The sequence below is a fragment of the Elgaria multicarinata genome, chromosome 12, assembly GCF_023053635.1.
Source record: "Elgaria multicarinata webbii isolate HBS135686 ecotype San Diego chromosome 12, rElgMul1.1.pri, whole genome shotgun sequence".
Taxonomy (NCBI): Eukaryota; Metazoa; Chordata; class Lepidosauria; order Squamata; family Anguidae; genus Elgaria; species Elgaria multicarinata.
The window spans coordinates 2453670-2480102 of record NC_086182.1 but is presented as its reverse complement, the minus strand read 5'-3'; the positions used below and the strand labels follow the sequence as shown (position 1 = coordinate 2480102).

Below are 26433 nucleotides of genomic sequence, written 5' to 3'. Positions count from 1 at the left end.
ATTCTAATGACTTGACGGACTAATATGAAATGTTAAATGAGAACTGTGTAGCAGAGAGAGCAGTAGAACGTTTTGAGAGAGGCATCGCTTCCCTCCCCCCCCTCCCGGGATACCCCCCCCATCTTTTGTCCCTCAGTAACCTCTGCTCACATGCTGCAGGCTTTTGAAACACATACACACCACCTGTGAAAAGATGTGAGAGTGTGGTGATGGTTCACACCACAAGCAGAACTCCCCCTTTCGAACCAATCTTCACCCCTCTGAAAAGAGCAATAGAGTCTGCCAAGTGTATTCAGCCTGAGAGGTTCCTGCTCTGGGAGACCCGGTTCCTCGTACAGGTGGATCCATGGCAGCCTTTGCCAGCCCCGTGTCCTCCAGATGTGCTGGACTGCAACTCCCATCATTCCCAGCCAGCCTGGCCAATGGCCATGCCGTCCATCACATCTGGAGGGCATTAGATTGGCAAAGGCTGATCTAGGGATAAAGGGAAAATTAGGAGTAACGATATCAGGGTCTCTGGGAAGGGGGCCTGGAGAGGCCTCTTCTGTGGGCAGAAACCGGGTCTCAAGTCCATTCTAGTTTCTCGCTGGATTCTGGTTCAGGTGTAAATCCATTCAGGCTTGGTTGTGGCTGAGGCTGGTGCCGTTACTTTGGTTCCACAGACAGACAGTCACTCTGAAGGTTCTACAGTTGCAGCTGAGCCCATCTGATGTTTCTGTTTCTTTTTTGGAGAAAGCATTTCTGTGCAGTAGTGAAAGTTATGTAAGATTCAGAATTAGAGTTTTGCCATAAGAATGGGTATTAAGGAGTGACAATGGACACTCCTCTTTGTTATGCCACAGACAGAGCTTTTATTAAATCTGACCAAAGTACACATTTGTCAGTTGCCGAGGATTTTTTAAGACATATATACAGAGAGGTGTTTTCATGGATGAATTGGCTTTCACTGAAAATTCAATTGATTAATTAATGGGGGAGCAATCCTATGGCCCCTAGACAGCACCTGGTGTGGGGGTGGGGGAGGATATTTTGGATTCCCGGATCCAAAGTCGGAGAAAGTGTGCTTCAATCTCGGACACAGGAATCTGAGCTCCCCCCCTTCCACCCCCCCTTCACAGCCGGTGCAGAGAGAAATGCACCAGCTACCTCTCTTGAGTTTGTGAAATGACCTCGAAGAGGAGGGAAAGGGTGTGTGTCAGTGGGCAGGGAGGGGAGAGGGGAGGCCAGCTCACCATGTATCCCTGCCCCCCCAGCCTCCTTCCCTCCTGTTCCAACATGCCCCAGCTAGATGGGCGAAAAAGCCCGTCTAGCCAAAATACATAGCAGAGGAGAACAGAGGTGAAGGTCGCCCCCGCTGCTGCTCCCGCCCTGCATCAATGGCCATGAACCTCCAAGTTCAGAGGCTGATGGCAATCCCAATAAGATTCTGCTGTAAATACACATTTCAAAGGTGGGCTTTTTAATTGGAATTGCTCCCATGAAAGAGAGGACTGATTGCATTGTTGCAAATAATTCTGTTTGGCTCTTGATCAGAGCAAAATTATTTCCCAAAGAACATGTTAGTTGTATCCATGTAAATTAGCTGAGAGGGTCTTCATTATGTAGTTTCAAAATATCACCTTTACTGAGATAAAACAAACATTTATTTGTTTTAATAAATGAAGCACACTTTACACGGGCCGTCAGTCCTGAGTCGACATCTGAGGGATGGGGGAGAATTTAATTCAGTTTGTAGTTCCATGTGAATTTGCACGCCCTGAACAAAAGCAGGAGTTTGAATGCAGCTGCATTCCAAAATCTGCATTTTACCAGATGCTGAACCAAAGTTTGGCAACTAAGGACACAATCCTAGGTAAGTTTAGACAGGAAAAAGCCCTACAATTCTCAGCATGCCCTGGCTCGGCTGATTGGAAGGGGGCTGGGAATAATAATAATAATAATAATAATAATAATAATAATAATAATAATAATAATTTTATTTATTACCCACCTCTCCCTCTGGATTGAGGCGGGGAATAACACCAAACACAATATAATACATAAAATTAGTTAAAAGAGCATATTACAATACAATATTACAATACAATGTTAAAATAACAATCACAGCATCTTAAAAGTTTTAGGTTTAAAATTCATCTGGGGAGGGCTGCCAGAAGAGACTAGTTATCACAGCTGTCTTAAACGGTTGTAGGACTTTTGTCTATCTAAACATGGATAAGATTATGCACTCAAAACAAAACCCCAAAATTAGTATTCTAAGGAATTAAGGAACGTATTAAGGAAAACTACACACACAATCGCTTTAGCCTATGAGAGGAAACACATATATTAAAAAGAGACACATAAAATGCACACCTTTGGGAAATTGTATTAAAAATGAACATAGCTGAAAAGATCTGCATGAAAACTTACATGAACATTCATGCAGATTTCATAGAATCATAGAATAGCAGAGTTGGAAGGGGCCTACAAGGCCATCCAGTCCAACCCCTTGCTCAATGCAGGAATCCACCCTAAAGCATCCCCGACAGATGGTTGTCCAGCTGCCTCTTGAAGGCCTCTAGTGTGGGAGAGCCCACAACCTCTCTAGGTAACTGATTCCATTGTCGTACTGCTCTAACAGTCAGGAAGTTTTTCCTGATGTCCAGCTGGAATCTGGCTTCCTTTAACTTGAGCCCGTTATTCCGTGTCCTGCACTCTGGGAGGATCGAGAAGAGATCCTGGCCCTCCTCTGTGTGACAACCTTTTAAGTATTTGAAGAGTGCTATCATGTCTCCCCTCAGTCTTCAATCTTCAATCTTTCCCCTGAACAATTGCTAGACTGATGCAGAAACAAGATGAAATGAATTCAGTCGTAGAAATCCAATGGGCGTCCTGAAAGTGAACTTGACAGGAGGGATGCTAGAAGGGCCTGCAATGGCTTCAGCTGCATTTGGAGATCTATGAATCTGATTTGCACATTCTGCAGCAGATGGGCATTTTCTGAGTTACATGGATTCCATGGAGTGGTTTTTCATGTTTTTTTGGGGGGTGGGAAGATTTGGGCTAATTCAAATCAGCACTAACATGAATTAGCGCAAGTAGAACAAAATTCTGGTTAAAAAATTAGTTTTGGTCAATAAGCTGATGATGAAATGAAAGGCACCAATTTGCAAAACAAGGACAGTATAGATGTTTAAAAATCCATTCTTGAACGGATCCAGCTCACCCCGATTATCTGCATAGCTATGCTGTGGCGAAGGGCGGAAGATCATTCCCCCTGGGCTGGGAGTGTGATGCTCTGGGAAATGGCATTTCCCTGTGCGGGTGTGGTGTTGTGATTACAAAGTTGGGACTCTTTCTCCTTTTGCCACTTCCTCCTCACGGGGAATTTGCTTCAGCTGCCGACCTTACCTCACTGTCTCCGCCCCTCCCCTGCCCCAAGGAAGGTGGCGGTGAGGCAGCCTTACCCGGCACCGTGTTGCAGCAAGAGCTTGCAAAATGCTTTCTGTCCTCGGATGAAACTGGTTGCATAAGAGGACACCCTTGATTATGAAGAATGTTCATCCAGAGCTATTTGCTCCTCTGGACTCTATCAGGCAGTATTTTGAACCTATGAACTTCAGTCATCCTGTATCACAGCAGATAAAAATAAATAAATCTGCCCTTGGAAGAAGAAGAAAGCAATTCCTACCAGCATTTAAACTGAGTAATAGTTCTGAACTGCACAGCTGTGTTCAAAGCTTCTGGCACCATCCAGGTCCTGCTAGCAAGAGGGAATGGCACGAGGCCTCCACACCACAGCCCATCCTCCTCCTGACCTGGGAAGACAGGGAACACCGTAGGCCCCGTCTGGTAGCACTGGCGGGTCTGCAGCCCCCAGAACAGCTTCCTGTCAGTGTGGGCAGTGTGTTGCTGGGGGAGACCGCCAGGCCCTCCTCCTGAGCCCCCGGACCCCTGGCCTTTGGCCGTTCTTCATTCCTACCTTCTCTTTGCCTCCAGTCCAAGGTTCTCACCTGCCTTCAAGTCTGTATTATCACCTGATAATACTGTCAGAACTTCCAGAAACAAAGCTAGGTCTGCATATGCCGTAGAACAAAGTGGAGAAATCTTGAAAATGGAGAAATCCTGGAAATGGTGGGATGAACTTTGACCCTTCAGATTGTAGGTGGGCAGGGTCAGATTTATTAATATTCTCCTAGCTAAAAATCTCATTTTACGCAAAAACAAAATAAACATAAAATAGCATAGCATAGCAGGGAGTGATTGTAAACTGCCCAGAGAGCTTCGGCTGGGGGGCGGTATATAAATGTAATAAAATAATTAAAATAAACAAATAAATCTGAGCTTTCTTTTGGATCTACTAGCTTTCTACTTCCAGGAAGTTTTCTATGAGCCTTCCCACATTTAACAGCAGCAAATCATTAATCATGGGTCCATTCTGCTAAATGTGAAAAAAGCACAAAATAAAACCCAAATCTAGTCCAAGTAGAGTTCAATACCACACTGGTGTCTAAGGTGTTACACAAGCTGAAGCTTCTCATGTTATCCTGGTATGAGGTCTCCAAATTCATGGGAGTTTGTGTGTGTAAGAATTATTGTCAATTACCATTATATTTGCATGTTGTTTTTGTCTTTTCCACACACACGCTCTCATTAATTTGGAGACCCCCCCATACCAGGGATTGTGGTCCATGTTTCTCTGTCTCTCAGAGTGTAGACAGACAATAGTTCTTCAGGGTGTTGAAGGTGGTATGATAGAGACATCATTGGCTGTGGGATGTACACACATTTCCTTTGGCATTTTCTTGTTTCTGAACAGCCAATTTTGCCAGGTTTCATAGCGCTTCTAAAACCTGCCAGCTCGGAAAAGCCGGAGACGGTCGTGTCTGCATGCCACAGGCAAGAATGCCTCTATTACACCATCCTTGATTCTCTTGCCAACAGGAGGCTGGCTCCCTGCCTCTGCTAGCTGCATGTCATGAATATGTTTCATACTATTTAGTTATTGAAAACATTTTTATCCTCTTGGTTTGAGCGTAGGATCTGCTAGCAAAACATTAAAACCAACAGGAACAAAGTATTACAAATCTACAATTTAACAGTAACTTTTAATAATGTAGAGACATGTGTGTGTGCACGCGCATGTGTGTCGGGTGGTGGAAGCCTTTTATCCTGGCACCTAAATGCCAATGCTTTGGTGCCTCCTTTCTGTGACACCACAGAAAAGCCCCCTCTCTGTTCACCGCAAACAGAGCAGGGCCTTCCTTGATCATCTGAGCAATCAAGCAAGTTTCCAGGGATGCACAACACCCTTCAGGTACCCTGAATAGTCTGGGAGCGTTTAGGGCTTTTTCGGAAAGCCAGCAAATGGATTGTGCATCGAATGCTGGGAGTTGTCATCCGAAGAGCACCAGGCTGGGGAAAGCGGTGACAGCCAGCGCCACTGGTGGAATGGGGTCAATTCCATTTGTCCAGATGAAGGCCAAGCCCAAGGCGCCTCAACCTTTTCGAGTTGACGTGCACATTTGGAAATTTGAGTGTGTGTTGTGGGCACTGTCACAAAATGGCTGCCACCTAAGGCATGGCTGGTCACAAACACTCATTTCTCAGCAGGCACACTGATGAGACAAAGAAAAAAAAATATTTTGCCCAAGAACTTAAGGACAAGGTAGGACTGAGCTCCAAATCACAAAACCACTCTTTTGAACTCTTTTGTCAGCCTCATTATTAAAAATAATTTAAAAATCTTAAGAAATAAAATAAACATCAGGAGGGGCAGGGAGCGGGGTGGGGGAAGAGAAGGGTCCGTGGGCACATTGGTGCCCAGGGGCATCATGTTGGGGGGTCACAGGTATAGCCCAGGCATAAGCATTACAACAGGTCAGCCTTCTCCAACTGGGTCCCCTCCAGATGCATTGGACTACAACTCCTTTCATTCCCAGTGAGCACCAGCTTGGAGACGGCTGCAATAGTCTCATCTGATGTTCTCATGGCATGGAGAACTGTGGCAAAATCCTGATTCTCCAGGAAGGGCAGCAGCTGGTCCAGCAACTACAGCTGCCAATTAGTTTCTGGGCGAAGTATAAAGTGCTAGTTATCAGCTTTAAAGCCCTACATGGTTTGGGTCCAGGCTACCTGTGGGATTGCCTTCTCCTGTACAATCTGCCCTGCACACTCGGGTCCTCTGGGAAGAATTTCCTTCCGCCAGCTAAAACTAGGCTGACAGGTATTACCCAGAGGACCTTCTCTTCTGCTGCTCCCAGGCCGTGGAATGGCCTGCCGGAAGAGATTTGTCAACTTAAGAGTCTTTTAGCATTCAAGAAAGCTATAAAGCTCTCTGGGCAGTTTTGTGAACCGCCCAGAGAGCTTTGGCTATTGGGCGGTATAAAAATCTAATAAATAAAATAAAATAAATAAAAAATAAAGGCTGATCTCTTCCGGCAGGCCCATCCAGTGGAATTTTAGGATGCTTTTAGGATGTTTTAACAATGTATACTATGTTTTTAATCAGTATTTTATGTATTTTATACTTACTGTTGTTCCCTGCCTTGATCAAAATGGAGAGGTGGGAAAAAATAAATTTATTATTTATTATTATTATTATAAAAGTTGGTCGGAGGGGCTATGAACCAGGGCTGAACCATTGTGGGGCTGGATCTACAAGCACCCCAGAACTGCAGGCCTGACCCTTCCGCGGGGAGTGCCACCTGCAACCCACCCAGAGCCCTTCTTCTGTATACAGGATTTTCATTTTCTATGAGCAGCTTTGTGCATAGTTCGTCACTGATGCTGGCATCAGTGGGCCTCCATAGAAATTGTACCCATAGGTAAAGCTAGTGCAGAGCCTAGAATACTGGTCTGATGTGCTTCCCATGGCTGAGACCACAGGGCTTTGCATGTTTGGATGGGGGAAAATCTACAGCACCTGGCATTCCCCAACCAGCCATGGTTGCTGGGGAATGCTGGGAGTTGTAGGACTTTTTTCCATTTAAACGTGCATAGGATTGCGCCTTGAATCAGAATTTGGCGTCTTCGGTAGTTTGCACCCTTTTATTTACTGGTCTTTGTGACTGGTACAAGTTTCTGGCCACTTAAAGGCACAAGTAATCATAGGTGGAGTAGATGAAGTGGACTGTGTCCAGTTCTAGGCACCACACTTCAAGAAGGATGCAGCCAAGCTGGAGGGGGTTCAGAGGAGGGCAACCGGGATGATCAGGGGTCTGGAAACAAAGCCCTATGAGAAGAGACTGAAAGAACTGGGCATGTTTAGCCTGGAGAAGAGAAGATTGAGGGGAGACATGAGAGCACTCTTCAAATACTTAAAAGGTTGTCACACAGAGGAGGGCCAGGATCTCTTCTCGATCCTCCCAGAGTGCAGGACATGGAATAATGGGCTCAAGTTACAGGAAGCCAGATTCCGGCTGGACATCAGGAAAAACTTCCTGACTGTTAGAGCAGTACAACAATGGAACCAGTTACCTAGGGAGGTTATGGGCTCTCCCACACTAGAGGCCTTCAAGAGCCAGCTGGACAACCATCTGTCGGGGATGCTTTAAGGTGGATTCCTGCATTGAGCAGGGGGTTGGACTTGATGGCCTTATAGGCCCCTTCCAACTCTACTATTCTATGATTCTATGATCACACCCTGAGATACTGTGTGACAATGTGCACACACTTGCAGCATCCTAAAGTGAAAATGAGTTACCTGGCTTGAAGGGAAATATAAATCCCGAAGTCCCATTACTCCTTCAGTGGGGTGGGCTTGGGTGAAGGACCTGTAACTGATTCCAATGAGTTTGTCTCTATGAATCTGATCTGCGGATTCCACACCAGACCGGCATATTCGGAGTTGAGTGGACTCCACGGTCCTGCTCACGTGGAAAGGAATTCCCGAACATCCCTAACAGAATCCAGTTCTGTCAATGAGTGGACAATGGAGCAAACGATGCAAAATCCAGATGGAATGGATTTAACACGATCCTTCCATCCCTAGGGCGGGTGAGGAGACACCACACCCCATGGAAGTGCCTTGCCCATTTGCTTGCTTGTGACGTTACTCCAAATCCTGCATTTGCCCGCTTGTAAAAGAATCATCCCTCTCTCTCTTCCACACCTCCTTTTCATTTTAACGGTGCTCTGCAAGAGACTATGCACCACGTTAATAAGCGCTGCGTGCACCATCCAGATTTGACACCTGAACATCTTGGGCCCTTGCTCATCATCATCATCATCATCATTATCATCATCATCATTTCTTCCCTGCCTCTCCATTTTGATCGAGGCGGGGAACAACAATAAACGATAAAATACATAAAACTGAATTAAAACATAATATACATTGTTAAAAACATTCTAAAAACATCTTAAAAGGAACAGCTTACAAGGAACTGTGAGCAATTTAGCTTCCCTTCTTGCAAAATTTTGGTTTCTACATACTGCTACTAATTACTTACGAAGTGTCTGAAGCTGCACAGGGCACTGTATGTATGTACACGCACATATTTATACGGCGCTATCAGTGTACAAGAGGTAGTATTATAATAACAGTTTGGAGGTCTGTGTTTCCAGGAAATGACAACTGACACTGACAGATGAGCATATTACTATGAATGATGCTTGTCCCCTTCAGTCTGTACTTTATATATCTTGCTCGGAATGATCAACTGTCCTCTGGATGAAGAGCAGGCCTTTGACAAACACTCTTTGGCTGCACTTGAGGAGGAAAGGGAGTAATAATAATGCTGCAGGTAAGGTTGGAGCATGTTCCGTAGAGAGGGCAGTGAGGAGGATCAGGGGGTCTGGCAACAAAGCCCCAGGAGGAGAGGCTGAAAGAACTGGGTGTGTTTAGCCTGGAGAAGAGTAGGCTGAGGGGAGACATGGCAGCACTCTTCAAATCCTTGAAAGGTTGTCACACAGAGGAGGGCCAGGATCTCTTCTCGATTCTCCCAGACTGCAGGACACGGAATAACGGGCTCAAGTTATAGGACCCCAGATTCCAGTTGGACATCAGGAAAAACTTCCTGACTGTTAGAGCAGTACGACAATGGAACCAGTGACCTAGGGAGGTTGTGGGCTCTCCCACACTAGAGGCCTTCAAGAGGCAGCTGGACAAGCATCTCTCAGGGATGCTTTAGGGTGGATTCCTGCAATGAGCAGGGGGTTGGACTCGATGGCCCTATAGGCCCCTTTGAACTCTACTATTCTGATTCTGTGAAACAGACAACCCCAGCTGAGACAGGTCTTCACAGAGATGACAGTCACCTTGTCCCTGCCCACACCTTGCTGACTCACCTCCATGCAAGCTGCTGTGACCTCCCTGTGTCTTTGGCAAGGGCTGACTGGCACCAGTTGCCCTCTCGCCACCAGAGTGCCTACACTCCTTGGCCCAGGTTTTGCTCCGGGAGGGGGCAGGGAACCCTTCTATAAGGGCCCTTGCCTCCCCCCCCCCCAGCAATGCACCATGGCGGGGTGGGTGGGTAATGACTGTTTTGGAATGAGCCGCATTTGAGCTTCTGCATTCCACCCACCCCAACTCACTCCTCCCACCTGATATTCTATCTTTGACACGTTCAGCTGCAGCCATGTGGAATTTTAGCCCAATGGGCTGCTATTCCCCAGTGGGACCAGTCTGGATTCAGGTGCCAATCCCAGAAAGATAAAGTCCTGCATCAAGAATTAGTGCCCTTGCGAGCATCCCTCGAGCTTTGATGGCAGCTTCCTAAGCATTCAATGTAGCAATTCAGTCAAGCAGGTTTTGCTGGTCCAGCTAACAGTAACACATAAATATCTGGGGAGAAAGGATGAACCCACCCGCCCAGCCCGCTAGCTTCTGGACGCTTCTGCCTGAGGCAGACCAGACATTCTTTGGACATTGGGCTTGATGCAGTTCCTCTAGTGAACCGGAGGCAGCGGCTCAGCCGAGAGCAAGGTGGGGCAGCTTCTTCAGGTGGCAGATTTTGGCCACCATTAAGGGAGGCAGAAAGGGAGATATGTGGGACTTCAACCATGGGGCACTATCCACTGGAACATTCTCCTTGGCAAAGCAAACTCCACTGACACGGAGAGGACCTGTGCAAGAGCTGGCTCGTGCTAGACAACTTTGGGATGGCTTGTTGCCGTCCCGCCTGGAGGGTGCGGGGGCCATCCCGGTATTAATTACACCAGACGTTCAGTGCCAAGATGCTGGAGCAAAGCGCTTCGGTCTCTGCTATCCCCAGCATGTTTCCTATCTGAAATGACGCTTTTTTTTTTTTTTTTTTTTAAAAAGCCCTTTACAAGCAAGGGGCAGATGTTCTCTGTCCTATTTAGGCTGAGTCACGCATTCATTTTGCCAGGGGTTTAGTATTTAGCTGAAACTGGGAGGAGGGGGTGAATGACGTCGTGTCATGCTGAAAAGGTCAAACAGCCTCAACTTCTGCGACTGTGTGCTCGGTCTTCAAGGGGTATTGAGAGGTAAAATAGCTACACGTGTTGCAGAACACTGGATTGCCTGATGTCTTTTTAAGTTCAGAAGACATGTCTCCCCTCGTGCCCTTTCCCCAGATGAAATCTCGCACATCTGGGCACATGCCCCATAACTGCTATTTAGGTCCACTGGGGGGAAAGACCAGGGCCTGCACCGGGCTCGCATTTTTTGCCCTGGAGGCCCTGAGCAGCTGGATGTGTGTGATTTCGTGACAGGGACGGTGCTCTGACCCATTGTTCATTTTGGTTCTGCATTGCCAAGGGAAGATGGGGAATGTGGGGGTGCGGGGAGTGGCCTGTCAGGAAAGGCCGTCCACCACTGGCAGGATGGGTTGATGACAGAGGTGAATAACATTATCAACAGTTGACAGAAAACGTTTCCCCTTTCGCTCCCATTCACCCAAAGAAGTTGGTTGGGTTGGCAGGAGGGCCCGGCCAGAGGAAAGGAGATATTTCTTCGCATCAGGCCCAAAATACCTTTTGGAACTCACCACCACAAGGAATTAGACCCTGGTCATGGAAGATAGGCCTGTTCATGGCTGTTTGTCATGGACCAGACGCTGGAGCAAAAAACAGGAGAAGAAAGCCTTTGTGATGAGATCCACCCCGCCCCCCCAGAGGCACCTGGCTGACTGCCAGCTGAGATGGGGCCTCCTTCCTAGGTCTTTTTGTAAACTGCCCAGAGAGCTTCTGCTATGGGGTGGTATATAAATGCAGTAAATAAATATATAAATAAATTATGCTGCTGTTGTCGCTGGGTTCTTCTGAGGGTCTAAGCTGGAGACTGTTTTCATGTCAAGAGCATGCAGAGCAGCCTTCCCTGGCTTGGTGCCATCCAAGTGTTGGACTACAACTCCCAGCACAAACCCAACACATCTATAGGGCACCCCCCATATTCCCATGTCCTTTTGACTGGAGAAAGGGGCTGAACTCTTGTGATCCGGTCAAGAGCAGACGTATTAGGGTATGTCTGGTCAGTGGAAGCTGGTGGCTCTAATCTTAGTCGGGCAGTGAATCCGCTCTGCGTTTCAAACAGAACTATAAAGGAGCTCTTCTGTAATGGAGCTCCTTCAGAGTGCTGACTGAAACCCAGAGTGGATCCAACACCCCCCTGATATTGGAGCCACCAGCCTCCACTGAATCTGTCTGAACTGACTGAGGCCTCCTTGTCACTCAGGCAGTGAACTTCTGTCTGGACTGTACCACTTCAAGGGACCTCACATGATAGGATGAGATTCTTCGTCCTCCCTCTTCTTCAAAGAGATATGTATGTTCCAGGCTACAACTCCTTGACGTCTATGTGGAGGGATGTTTTAATTATTTCAACCATATGAGCCCCCGGCCCCTGCTATATGAAGTGGTACAGTCCACACATGGCTTTATTCCGTCCAGGATTCATCCCCGTCACATTTCCTTCTTAAGTGACTTCTCTTACAAACGACTTTTCTTACTGTGAGGGATTATAAGCCACAGCGTAATGGTGCGGCACCCTTCCCCACACACGAGAGGTCTGCCATAGGCAGGCGGTCTAACGCCCGGCACTGGCCCGGAGCTGTGTGGGGCCCTCTTTTCGGTCCCCACCGCCGGCGCTTAGACTGAAAGGGGCCCCTCGGGGCAGAGACCGGGCTTTGGCGGCGACGCTCCGCTGTAAGCTACCGGGAGCGCGCCACACGTCGCGGCGACCCCGGGCCCCCTTCGGCTGAGGGGCAACGGCCCCGCCCCCTTCGGCAGGCTGGCCCAACGATCCGGCGGCGGGACAGGCAGAGCCTCGTGGGCGAGCCCCGCTGGCTCCTGCCTCGCCCCGGCCGGCTGGCTATGGCGCGCGGGTGGCACTCTGCACGCGCTCCGAGGCGCGGAGCTGCTCCCCCGGGGGCCTGCGCCAACCAGACCGCCTACCCGGCCCTCCCGCCCGGGCTCCGTGCGCTTCCGCACGCTCGCCAGCCCCCGACCCGCAGGAGGCGGCTGCGATGACGACGCCGGCCGGGGCGGGCTCGGATGAAGGGCAGGGCGGCGCATCGGGTCCTGGGCTCAACCCGGGCAGCAGCGCCACGTGCGCCAGCGGCGCCGCTCTTCCCCCGGCCGCCGCGGCGCGCGCTTCGGAAGGCAGCCCCCGGGGAAGCGCCGCTCGGCTCCGGCGCCCCGCGAAGAAGGGCTGAGGGCGGCCAGCGGCCCCCGGCGGGGCTCCGAGCACGGCACGGGCGCGGGGGTAGGATGACGCCCGAGAAGCGGCCCGAAGAACCAGCGCGAGGAGCCTCCGCTTGTGCCAGTCCCCTTCGGAAAGCGCCCCAGCCCGCCGGCCGCTCCTGCGCGGCAGCCTCCCCCGGCCCCGACCCTCTCGCGCGCGCTGCGAGGGGAGCTCCCTTTGCGCGCCTCTCCCGCTGAAGGCGCCGGGCCTCCGCAGCCCCACGCTGCAGCCCAGCCGCTACCGCCGCGCTGAACTCCACCCCGCGGCGCACCCGGGAGGGCGGCAAACCCCGAGGACTTGGCGAAGGCGCAGCGCAAGCCGTGCGCGCCGCGTAAACCACTCTGCACGTGCTCAGAAGCAGGCTGTCGCCTGGAGCCGCTGGCTTGGCGGGACGCCCGCCGCCTCCCTCCTTCCTTCCCTCCCTTCGAGGAGCACACACCCTCCGGCCGGGCCAATGGGAGGGGCCGGGCGCGTCACGCGGGAGCCGGCCCGAGAGGATGGCATCGGCGCTCGGGCTCTAGGAGCCACTTTGTTCGTCCCCGCGCAGCCCGGCGCCAGCTCTCGCCCCTAGCCCGGCATCGGGGCTCCCGGCATCCCGCCATGATCGCCTCCCACTTGGTGGCCTACTGGATCGCCGAGTTCACCCACGACCAAGCGCAGCGGGTGAGTATCGCGCGTGGCGGGGCGGCAGCGGGAGCACGTGGCGCGGGGAGCGCGCGGGCGCCAGCCGGCCCCAAGGCGAGAGTGGGCTCTGGGCTCGGAAGGCGGCGGCGGCGGCGGCGGCGGCGGCCAGCGTTCTGCACGCACTCGGTGGGTTGGGCGCTTCGCGGCGAAGGGGTGCGGGGACCGTCTCTGCCTGCGTCCGGCTCCTCCGCGGGAGAGGCGGCGGCGGCCGGAGGAAGAGCAGCCCGGCTTCGCCTTGCCATTGCCACGGCCCAGCTCATCCCCCAGGCCCTCGGGGGTGGGAGAGGGCGGTGCGAGGCGCGCGCCCCGCGGGCACGGGGAGGCCCGGCGCGCGCGCGCTCGGCCCTCTCCCGCTTCCTCGTCCGGAGGAGAGGCGGGCATCGCTCCCACCGCCCCCGCCACGTCCCCGTCGCGCTTTTCTGCCGCGGAGCTCGCCCGTGCCCGGGTCACAGAGGGAAGCGGCGGCCTGCCCGCTTCTTTCCGTCCCGGGAGAGTTTCGGTTGCTCCTGGCGGAGGAAGAACGACACGCCCGTGCCCTGCCTGGCGGGCTTGATACCCCGACACCCCATTTGGGGGCTTGTCTGCGAGAGGTTTTCCGCTTGGCTTGGCTGTAACATGGCGAGGAGCGGGAACAAAGAGCCCTGTGGTGCCTTCAGACGGGCGATTTCATTGTGGCATGTTCTTCCGTGGTCCGGAGCCTCAAGGCACCAACTTGAATACCGAGGAATTTTGCAGCCCTTCTGCCACTGAGCCTGCTGGTTAAGAGCTCGCGTGTTGACCTTTAAAACGCTGGATCTGTGGGAAAGCAAATGTCGCGACTCCATGAGTGAAGCTGAGAGCCTCACAAATGCAAATATTATTTATTTCTAAAAGTATTTTGTGCTTTGCTTGGCCTTTCAGTAACATGAAAACAGAGATGTGAACCGGCCTCTGTGCAACCTAACCTGAGCACGTCTATGCGGGAATCTCTTGCTTGCTTTAAACTTGAATGATGTTTTATTGTATTGTATTTATATTGGCATGATTAATTTTGTTGTTACCTTTGTACCCTGCCCTGGAAGCCATCTGGATGAAGGCTGGCCTGGAAATATTTTAAATCCATTAATCATTGTGAACAGGGCTGCATTCTGTGTTGAGTTGCAGTTTCCCAGGGCCGGCGGAGTCAGTCGCGGGACAGTTGTGCATCACCATAAAAGAGTGTCTGAAGGCTGACCTGTAGCCTCACGTAGTAACTGCAACCAGGGTTACAACGATTGGGGGTCCCAGGCAATGCTCTCCCAGGGTAGAGAGGTTAAAGCTCTCAAAAAGCCAGGGGTTCAGGGCAGCTCCACCGTGGTGTCAGGTGGGTGTGAGCCAAGGCCTCCTTAGGCACATTCCTTCCTTCCATTTCGAGTCTCGGAAATGCCTTGCTGACTGTGATTGCTGGAGGTCGGCCGAAGGCAACCTGTTTCTTCGTAGTGTGCTGGTGGCTCAGATGCGCCGAGCCTCATTCCCAGGGATGTTGCTGCCCGAGTGTTCCCCTGGCCCAGGTGAGGCTCTTGGACGTGGGTTACTAGTTGCAGGCAGAACTGGATGAAGGCCTCAGGATGCCTGAGGGAGAACACCCACGTGGGCGATTTTCACTAACTGACATGGGGTGCAGGCCAGTGATCCAGAAAACCCATTGCAACAACCGGGACTCGTGCAGGAGAACTGCCTGGTGGGTTGTGCACCCTAGCTCAGATGTGGTTGCCTCCTGAGCTCTATTCAGGAACTCTAGCTGAATGCCTGGGGCAGGGGCAGTGTGTGCAGGCCCCTCCCAGATGCAGACCCCTGTGTGCTGAGGGGTCTGCCCAGAGGCCTCAGCAGATCCTTCTGGGACTCCCTGCAGACCTTTTCGCTTGGGTCTGTTTTGGGGATGCCGGGGGCGAGGCTTTTGCTTGCAGCCCCACTGCTGCCCTCTCCAGTCCTTCTGGAAGAGGGCTCCACTCAGCTGTGCTTCATGGCTTGCCTTGTCTCCTGGAGAGGCCACATGTGGCTTGAGTTTAAAAGTCAGCAAGCCAGGCTGAGAGGAAGCAGCTGTTACCTCTAGCGGAGACAGATGCCACCACAGCTGCTTCTGCTTTCTGGCTGGGCCATCCTCCAGATGAATCCTGAGAGAGACAGAGAAAGAGAGAGAGACAAACACACACACATGTGCAGAGTGTTCTCCTCCTCCTTAGGGAGGCAGCAAATAAATAGAACGCACCTTGGCCAAAGTCACCCAGGTGTCTTCTCAAGTTCTGCTTGTGGCCCTGGATGGCTGAGGTTAAGTTAGGACAGGTGGGTGAGGGTTGTCAGGGTGAAGAAGGGCTCACATGTTACTTGATTCCAGCCTTAAAGGGCCATAGAGAAAGAATCTTAAATTTTAGTAGTATTTAACCTTTGCTAATTGATTCTGTTTTCTCTGGCCTCATTCTTTTCATAGGGGTGTGTGTGTGTGTGTGTTCTGAAAAACACAAATGTTTCCCTGGTTTTAATTTCTGTCCAGGCAGGAATTTAATGGCAAATATGCTGGCTCTGCATTCTTCGTGTACACTTCACACAAGCATATCTCAGATTCTGTCCTTGAACTGAAAAGTAGAAAATAATGCAGAGGGATCACGTGATCTTGGTCTGTTCCTAAGAAAGTCACTGTTGCAAACCGCATGAATAGCCTCAAAGTTTGATAAAAGAGAGACTTAACAGCCAGTGAACATTTTTGCAAGCCTGCATGTTGTAATAGCAGAGTCAGTGTGATGTAATGATTGGAGTGTTGGATTGGGACTCGGGAGATCCGAGTTCTAGTGTTGTCCCCACTCAGCCATACAGCTCATTGCATGATTTTGGGCCAGCCACTGATGCTCAGCCTAACCTACCTCACAGGGTCGTTGTGAGGATGAAATAGTCAAGGCAACCATGTAACCTGCCCAGAGTTCTTTGCAAGAGAGGGAAAAAGGCAGTCTATAAATGTAATAATAATTAAAATAATCAAGTCTGAATTCTCTTGCTTGGACCCTTAACTCTTTTTCCTAAAGAGAACTCTGGAGCTGCCGTGGCACAGGTCAAGGTTGGGTGCGCGACTCATGCAGGCAACAAGTGACGAGGTGGGGTTTCATTATTCAACGTTTCTAACTTGTAACTGAATTGCTTGTGTTGGTGCGTGCTGTCCCTTAACAGTCCAGATTGTGGTTTTATTAAGGGAGGGCGAGTTTGGTGTAGCGGTTGTACCATTGCACCAGGACCAGAGTTCAAGACCCCACTCAGCTGCAAAGCTCGCTAGGAGGCCTTGAGCCAGTTCCTGTCTCTCAGCCCAATCTACCTTACAGGGTTGTTGTGACAATAACCTGGGGCTGTGGGGAACCTTGTAAGTTGCCTTGACATCTTTGGAGGAAAGGTAGGGTAGAAATGTAATTGTTTTCAAACCCTTACTTTTCAAGCACCCTGCATCACATGGGGAAGTGTGTGTGTGTGTGTGTGTGTGTGTGTACGTAATTGTGTGGTTTGTGGCGGTGATTATTTCTGGAAAGTGAAAGGTGGAGGGCCTCCCACATGTTTGCAACCAGGCCCCCTGAGGCTGAAGACTTGCTCCCCAATTCCCAGTGGCTGCTTTATTGAGGGGAGGAGGGAAATGCCTTGTGAATGTGCATATGAGTTTCATGTTCCAGAGCTGAGCCCTGAAAACAGGTTCTGGGGCTTAAGGCCTAGTGAGCTCAGCTGAAACAAAGTCCCACGAAGACTGGGGTGAAAATGAAGCCTGCTGCATTTTTCTTCTTTTTGTCAGTTCTGCTAGACGGGCAGAAGGACGTCGGTCTGTGCGTCGGCCCGTGCTGAGCGAGCGTCATGACGCGCAGTGGCTCCACCCTTCCAGCCTCCCTGCATTCATCCAACCTGTGAACAGAGGCTGCATGCTCAGAGATTCCGCTGGACACAGGGAGGCTGTGGGGCCGGGGCCAGCGGGCACAATCCTGCTCTCCTCCGTATATTCGTTGGGCTCTGATGAGTGAGGCGCAGGGGGAGGGAGCATCACAACCATAGGCTTCGTTTTGGTGCCTGTCTTTGATATGACCTGGGAACAGCCTGTGCACCCCTAGCAAGAGCGACACACTAAACAAAATCTATGGCAGGTTTGCTGAGAAGGGAAGGATTGCAATCCTGTTTAACCACATTCTTTCAAAAAAAGAAGGTTGCTTTTGAAATGTGGCTCTTCTGTTTGACGTGTATCGCGTGTGCAATTGGACCTCACTGAGATGGGTGCTGTTCTGGGCCCAGTAAAAAGAGAAGTGGGAAAAGGGTTGTTGGATGGGGGAAACGCCTCGTTCTTCTTTAGCAAACCTGGCTGCTTAAACCTCAGTAGCATTGCCTCACGTCTATGCTGCCCTCAAGTGGATTGCATAAATCAGCCTTCCCCAACCTGGTGCCCTCCAGATGTTTTTGAGTTCAACTTCCATCAGCCCCCGCCAGCATGGCCAATGGTTAGGAATGCTGGGAGTTGTAGTCCAAGACATCTGGAGGGCACCAGGTGGGGGGACGCTGCCCTAAATAGCATCCTTTCGTGATAGCACTGGCATCCTCATTGGTGCATGAGAAAGGAGAGAGGTCACCACCCATCACTGGATGGTTTCCTGAAAGAGTGTATCTGCCGGTGATCTTCACAGTTTTTTACGCAGTAGCTCCTTTGTCTCCAGGCTGCATGGGAGCCTTTCCTGGAACACGGAGGGAGGGGCTCTCCTCTGGCCCCCTCCCCACTGGTCAAGAGGCAGTGCTGTGCAGTGGACGTGGCTGGAGGCCTTTTCAGGGCTCTCCTCCCTGCCCCCCCCTCCGTGTGGTCCAAGCAAGCCTCATCAGTCCGTCACTGAGTCACCAGGCAGGCCAATCCCGACAGGCTCCCTTGGTCTTTGCGTGGGGAGGGGTCTTTTTCTCGCCACTGAGATAAGGCTCTATCCAGTGCTGCAACATCTCCCAGGGCAGGCCCAGGATGCTTTCTCTCTCTCTTCTGCCCGTTCAATTTTCCCTCCAGTTGTGCGGTACGCCACTGCAGCTAGCCAATCATATTGCTCTTTGACACTTGAGCTCCTCCCCCACCACAGCTGATTGGTTCTGCATTCTCCCTTTGCCCCCCCAGCACCTTACAGCTGATGACTGGAGGTATCCTGGCTCCCCACCCCTAAAGCTTTTCCCTGTAGCCCAGATCACAGCAGCCGGCCCACCGCTGAGGCAAAGCTTGCAGTGATGAACCCTGGGCATAAACTTGAAGCCTATGGCCCTATTGCAGTGGGTCTTGTTGCCTTGAAATGTGGAAGAAATGTTTATATATTGGACAAACCTTTTAAATTTCATCTCAGAAAATGTCTGATTTGGACACCACGAAAAGAGAAAATAATTTCAGGATGCTTTAAACAACTTTATTGATTAAAAGCTTTGGGGTTTTCATCAATAAAGTTGTTTATAGCATCTTGAGATTATTCTCTTTTTTTGTGTTCACTTCGGATGCTCACCCACCTTGCACACATGTTTTGGATACCTCTCCCCCTAAATTTGGGCATTTTACTTACTTCTTTATTTCAAACCCTTAGCATTTTTTGCTGTCATGTTTTGAAACCTCTTTCAGTGCTCATGTGGACTAGCAACTTAAAACTTTTTTTAAAATAATAATAATCCTGCAGTCTTAAGATTTAATGTTGCACGTTATTCAGCCCTGATCTAGAAGCATCTTAGAACTCTTAGAATGCAGGTTCTGAAAATAACTGATTTCTGTTGTGGTCGAGAGAAGAGATGTCAAATTTCCAGAAATTCTGAGGCTGTAAGAAAACCCAAAATCTTCCCCCTCCTCATGTTTTCTGTTTCTCCCTAGTGAGTTCACGTCTCTAGTGTGGATAGAATATGAGCTCCTCCTGAACTGTCACATTGGGATACTGCTGTTGTGACCTGTAGCTCTGTTAAGTCCTTGACTTTTTTGTCTTCTCTTGTTGAGCTATAAACTGGGCATCATTATTGTTATTATTTATTTATTTTTATCCTGCCTTTTCCGCAATACTGGGACTCAAGATGGCTATACTGGGACTTTATTTAATTTCCATTCTGGCCAATAGCTGAAGGGTTTTGTCTATAATCAAGAGAGACTGTAAGTTTTTTTTTTTTTTTTAAAAAAAATACTTTTAAAAATTAATACAGATTTTAGGAAAGGAAACTCTGGGATCATTCAGTTAACATGTGAACATGAGTCAGAGGCGTTGTCTCTGACGTTGTTAGGTGAGCTGAACACCGTGAACAGATGTAATTTGAGGTGGAAAAGCTGCACAGGGAAGGCACCTGGGGAGCTGTTTTGGCTGATAAACCCTAGTAATTGAGGGTATGAGCTTCAATTTACGTTGCTGGGCCGTACCCAGACCAGGTGCTGCCTTGGCCTACGTGGGGAGAGTATTGTCAGGGTGACTGAAAAGACATTTCCTCTTTTGATCACTGAGTGTTGATGCGTCTCCAGTCTGCCTTCCATGAGTTGGTGTAGTGGTCACTGAGCCGTGGCCGATGGTGGGACGAATCTTCCCTCTGGGATTGCTTTCCATGATGGCATTAACAGACTCCTTGAGATAATAAGGCTACAATCTTAAGCACACTTGCTCAGGTGGCCTTCTCCTGCCTGGCACCCTCCAAATGTGTTGGATGGCAATTCCCATCAGTGATGGGAGTTGCAGCCCAACACATGCAGAGGGTACCAGGTTGGGGAAGGCGATACGAGGGAGCACGTCCTCTTAATCACGGTGAGACTTCCTTGAGAGTAAACATGCATATTGTGCTGTCAAGCTGCGATCCTATGAACCCTCACTTGGGAGTAAGCCCAATTGAACTCTGTGAAACTTACTTTGGAGGAAACCAGCCTTGGAGCTAGACAGACCCAGCCTCTTGGGCTTGAACTCATTATTATTATTATTATTATTATTATTATTATTATTATTATTATTTATTTATATAGCACCATCAATGTACATGGTGCTGTACAGAGTAAAACAGTAAATAGCAAGACCCTGCCGCATAGGCTAGCGAGTGAAAAGCCAACCCACTGTAGCCTAGTTTCAGGGTGGCTTCTCATGATGTGCAAACCGGCTCAGTAACAGGTTGAATAAATAAATTCTCTTAATTCAGACCTTAGTATGAATTAAGAATTAGTATAGCTATCCTTGAGAATTACAGCATGGCTGCATGAAAAGGCTGCATGAATTCCAGAAACAGAATTAACCAATCAGTTTGTTTCTTAGTATTTAAACAGATTAGAAGTGGTTCTTTCCTGCATTTGGCTGTGTACTTTAAAAAGTTTCATTATTCATCAATTAGTATGTGCTATTTTTTCTTGACAATATTTTACATCTTCAAGTGAAAATTCAGATGGAAACCTCTTATCACTTTCTCAGCCAATTCTACTCACTTGATAAAATAGGCTATGGTTACAGTCAGCTCAGTTTCAAAATCATTTTTCTCATCTCTAATATAGTTACCTCATAGTTGCACTGTCATCTATACACTGTATACATTCCAAATACCCTTCTCTTATTTCTGCAGCCTCAGTTTCTTTGACTTTGGACACCTTCTCATTTAGTTGCTTTTACAATATTTACATGGGTATAATTGTAGCAAGAGCTAATAAGGATTTTCATTTTATTTATTTATTTATTGCATTTTTATACCGCCCAATAGCCAAAGCTCTCTGGGCGGTTTATAGCACTCTAACCTATATAGAATAAAAAGTATCAGATATAACCACAAACCTTAACATTCCTACTTTAATTCTTCAGAAGCTGTGAAGCATACGTCACAAATAAGCGGTATCTTAAAAAGCTTTTTCTAGTTAATTCATTTTAAAATTAAAGAAATCCAGTACAATCAAATTTAGTACTTTGAAAAACCCTAATATTCTTGTTTTTCAGAGTTGTGCAGTTCAGTTAATTATTGTTGTAAAAAACAGTTTCATTTTATCCACCTAAATTCTGTAAAATGGCTCACCTCTTCATTAACGTCTATAACATTTATTTATTTATTTATTTATTTATTTTATTTATTTAAGGATTTTTATGCCGCCATTCAGCCAAAAAAGGCTCTCATGGCGGCTTACAAAAGTATTTCTTGACATAACATCTCCTGGCTTCAGCTCCAACTCATCTTCATTCTGAGGAATATACTCAAACAAAACTTTACATTGGTGTTTTTTCGATCCTGTTGAAAGGGAGAAATGTTTCCTCAAACTAAAGTGTACCTTAAAAAGCAAAAGATTTATACACCTATTTGGGAGAGTCAATTAAGTAAAATGTGCATTTTCTTATGGAAAGTAATCTTGTGACCATCCTTAGAGATTAACTAGCAGATTTCTTTTGACCCTCGCGTGGCAGTTCTCTATATAGCTGCCTGCTTCTCTCTGACGCCTGGGACATTCATGCAATATCGGTGTTTCTGAGGAAACCGAGCAACCTGGAGAGCAGGCCAGGACATGAATTGAGGCCTTCCAAGTCTCAAATCCTCTGGCAGAACCCTGCCAAAACCTTCCACAGTGCTGGATCCTAAGAGGAGATGGTGTGTGATGCTTTTAGGTTTGCAGTCTTTTAACAGGCAGATTAATTTGTTAGGGTAGATCTTAATTGTGGGGCTGCAAATGAAGGGTGCATGTTGGGTTGTTCAAGTTGGAATGGGCCACTGTTGCAAGGTGGCATGAAAAGGGACCCCAAAAGCTTTGAGGCACCAGCAGTAGCCTTTGGTCATTAGCTCCGGCTTGAAGATAATGACTCTCGTGGCCAGTTAGGGGGTCCCCCAGTTGAGTGAGCACTCAGAAAAGCACTCACAAAGTTGAAGCCAATTTGTTCTCTTTCCCTTTGAGGCAACTGATGTGCCACCATTGATGAGGGGAGGGGCCATAGCTCAGTGGTAGAGTGACATGGTTTGCCTACAGAAGGTCCCGGGTCGCATCCCCAGCATCTCCAGGGAGGGCAGGGAAAACCTGTGCATGAAACCCCGGTCAGTATAGACAGTGCTGGTCAGGCAGCTTCCTATGTCCCACGGGTGCATATGGCTTGGGTATATTTCTGTACACAGTGAACTTTGTGGCCTTATTTTCAGGTTGGGTGCCATCTCCAGTATCCGAGGCAGTAAGCTTGTGTGCACCAGTTGCTGGGGAACATGGGTGGGAGGGTGCTGTTGCACCATGTCCTGCTTTGTGGGTCCCTGGCCAATGGGTGGTGGGCCACTGTGTGAACAGAGTGCTGGACTAGATGGACCCATGGTCTGATCCAGCCTCAGGGCGCTTCTGATGTTCTTAATTGTAGGCTGACTTTAAGGTGCCACAGGACTGTGCTCTATGTCAAAGAAGTGCCTGTGTTAAGATTTCCTTTAAGTGCAGATTCTTTTGATCAGTTTTAAAGGGTCAATCAATTAAACACCCTTTTCTAGGCTGAAAGTCCAGATGCAACACACACACAAACACATCAAGGCTCCTGGGCTGGCTTGTAAGGTATGGACATTGCCTGCTCTACTGGGGATTTATTTTGCAGGGACTCCTCACCGGCTGCTCCTCTGCATTTAACGGAGATTTATTTAATTGCTGCCTTTCCTGTAAAAGGCCTGGTGGAATGTCTTCAGGCCTGAGCAGGCAGTAGAGAGTCTTCTGCTTAGAAATAACGTCCTCCCTCTCTCCAAGCACAAGCTGCGTGGAGAATGAGGGTGTGCATGAGCAAGGGATCCGAGGAACTGGCCAAGCAGGAAAATGACTCACCCCCTGCTGCGGAAGGAGGCTTGAGCTGAGCACCAAGTTCCGTTCTCATGTCCACAAGCAGCCTAATCCAGCACCATGCTTCGCTTCTTCAGCTCTTGGTGGAATGCGGTGTGGCTTCAAGGCCCTTAATCCCTCCTCCAAGGCACTCAGCCATTCCCAGAAATAATGTACCTATTAACTTGCACACGTAAAACACGATGTCTTGGCAACTTGTGGTAACTATGGCATGGCATGCCCCAACTGGGTAATTGGCACTGCTCCTGTATGTTTTGAGGGCAGGGGAGCTCTGGATCAGGCGCTGAGCATTCGCCTACCAGGATCTCACCTTTTTGTCCGAGTGTGGGCTTCTAAAATGGGGCTCTGAAGAGCTCAGCTTGGCCAAAGTGGATGAGCTTTGTGGCTCCCCAAAAAACATTCAGCTTCTGCAAGTTGATACAACGCGACAGCAGTTCTCAAACTGGCCTTTAGATGAGAAGTGTGCCAACCACATATTCATGGGTCCACCACAGGGAAACAGGTGCAGAAGAACCTGGGGAGAGGCCTTCTAGCAAGCCAGCCCGTCAGTCTGCCTAGCCCAGTGTTGGTGGCAGCAACGCTTGAGGAGTCTTTTCCAGCACTACCTGGAGATGCCCAGGATTGGACCTTTGGGCTTTCTGCGTACAAAGCATGCGCTCTGCCGTGGAGCTAGGGCCCTCCTTGTGTGCTGCAGGTGGGCTGAAAATAAGAAGCACAAACGGTCCCATCTAGTCCAGCATTCTTTTCACACAGTGGCCAACCAGCTGCCCGTGGGAAACCCGCAAGCTGGACATGAGTGCAACAGCACCTTCCTGCCCATGTTCCCCTATGGTGTCCATAGGCATACTGCCTCTGACAGTTGAGGTAGCAGGTAGCCATCAGGACTAGAAGCCACTGGTAGCCTTCTCCTCCGTGAATCTGTCCAAAGCCCTACGTCACGTGTTCGCAAATTCCACATTTTAACTGTGCGTGTTGTGAAGAAGTCCTTCCTTTTATCTGCCTGGAATCTCCCACCACTCAGCTTCATAGGATGACCCGGGATTCTAGCATTATGCCTCCCTCTCTCCCTCCTTTTTCCCCACCATGCATAATTTTGTGCGCCTCTATCACGTCTCCCCTTACCCTTAATAGCAGTTGTAACCTTTCCTCATAGCCGCTTGATCTTTTTAGTTGCCCTTTTCTGCAGTTTTTCCAACTCAGCCACAACCCTTTTTTAGGGTTGTACACAGTATTCTACGTGTGGTCGCGCCACAGATTTGTATAAGGGGAGTTAGCACTTTTATTTTAATTTCCTTTCCTAATTATGCCTGCGGAATTTGCTTTTTTCACAGCCGCCTCACACTGGGCCAACGTTTTCATCGAACTGTCCACCACAGCTCCAGCATCCCTTTCTTGGACAGTCAGTGCCAGCTCAGATCCCATCAGCATATGTGCGAAGCTGGGGTTTTTTGCCCCATCACTTTACCCTTGCTTACGTTGAACCGCATTTGTCATTTTGATGCCTCTTCGTCCAGTTTGGGAAGATCCTTTTGGAACTCCTCACAATCCGTTTTTGTTTTAGTCACCCTAAATAATTTGGGGTCGTCAGCAAACTTGACCACTTCACAGCTCACTCCTAATTCCAGGTCTTTTATGGTTCAGTTGAAAAAGGCATTTCTTCTGAGATCCTGTTGTTCCCAAGATGTGGATTTGTAAAGTGTGATTTTCTCAATAGCAGCTCCTTCTCTTATCCCGAATGAGCCAGTGGAGCTGACAGACTCCACTGATGTCTATGGGACCAGGGCTCTCTGGTTCTTCAGAAGCCTCCTTTGAGAAATGGTGGCAATGTTGCATGATTGCTTTGTCATTTTTCTCTTTGCCCTCTCAATGAGCAGTTTCACTGCTTTCCAAAAGGCTCTTCACACATAAGGGTTGGAGATTGCTGCAGATATTGTGAGATGCTTGAGGGGGTGCAAAGTTAACAACAAAGCTATTGTTCATCTTTGCAATTTAACAGCAGAGCAAAAAACGTCAGCATCACATGCAATCCCTGTGCGTGTAACTTGGGCTAAGTTTCCTGGATCTGCAGCACCAGCGAAGGACTGCGCAAGCCTATGGAAAAGATCGGCTACGCTCCTTTTTTTTGACGGGGTCAGGGGTTAGCGGGATGGAAAACATTCCAGCTGTTAGCATGAGGCCGGCAGGCAGCTCTCGCACTTACAAAAGATGTGCAATTCCCCATCCTTACTGTATTCGTCATGCAGAGGGAGGAGGGCTTACAGGAAACCGTGTGACTTCCTCCAGACCCAGACTTCCCCTTTCACTTCAGACTGACACATCATTGTAAAAGCACCCAGTGCTCAGTCGTCCAGTATATCCGATCCTGGTACACATCGCCCTTGGCGGTGACCTCACAGTCCTGTGGTTGTTCCTCAGCCCTGCCTTACGTTTGCTTTAGCTGGCAGTCCCAAGGTTTGCCCAGGCTCCATAAGTTTGCGGGGGGGAGGGGGGGGAAGGAGTTGGAAAGTTGCCTCTCAGCAACCTGAGAGTCTGGCTCACATTTGGCTGGAGTTGTGGCTTGTGGCATTGCCGTGTGCAGCGTTTGGGATCCGGAGAGCTTCAGACCCAGCTTTTACTCTTGCGGCAATGTTTTTCTTTTCTTTTTTAAAAAACAAAACACTGCTATCTCTTATGACTGGGAAATGAAGCCACAGAGGGTATTTCTCTGCTACGCGCTTTTAATGATGTAATGCAATTACTGCTCTACTTGTCAAGGCTTGTCCCAAAGTATTAGGAACATAACAAGCTGCCATATACAGAGACACACCCTTGGTCCCTCTAGACCAGTATTGCCAACACTGGCTGGCAGCCACGGCTCGTAGCTTCGGGGGACATATTTCCCCTTCCTCCTGCAGTAGATCACCAGGGGGCTTCTAACCCCAGATGGTTTTAATCACCGCAACAACCAAAAAGCTTTTCTCCCCTTCTGAGATTGGCTGCTGAGATGGAAGAAAGTTTTGGAGAGAAACCTGGAGTGGGTTTTTGTGTGACTGAACTATGAACTCAGTTCTGGTATTGGAAAGAATTCTTGGGTTGGCCATGTGCTCAGAGGCACTCTTGTCCCCTAATTTTAAGAGTCTGTCCCGCCAAGACGCTGTTTTGCACCTGGCTCTGTGAAGATCGGCCAAGGTGGCTGTGGTCTTGCTAGTGCCTTGCTATCGCCTTTTGGACAGAGAGGGTTAATGCAAACTGCTCTCAAGGACCATCTAAGAAAAAACCAGCTTGCACCTGGGTAGTTTTCCGCCAGGCCCAAGGCCGGGGGCAAGGAGCATTAACTGGTTTCAGCTGTGAGAAAAGTGGCTTGGCAGGAAGG

General features: G+C 49.2%; 1 protein-coding gene across 1 annotated transcript in view; it reads left to right on the top strand.

The window, feature by feature from the left end:
• Nucleotides 1-13238: 13238 nt before the first annotated feature.
• LOC134407519 (hexokinase-2-like) overlaps nucleotides 13239-26433 on the top strand; it is a 45699-nt gene continuing 32504 nt past the window's right edge. The window contains exon 1 of the mRNA XM_063139364.1: nucleotides 13239-13294. The gene's annotated coding sequence lies outside the window, so the exon portion shown is untranslated. The remainder of the gene's footprint in view (nucleotides 13295-26433) is intronic.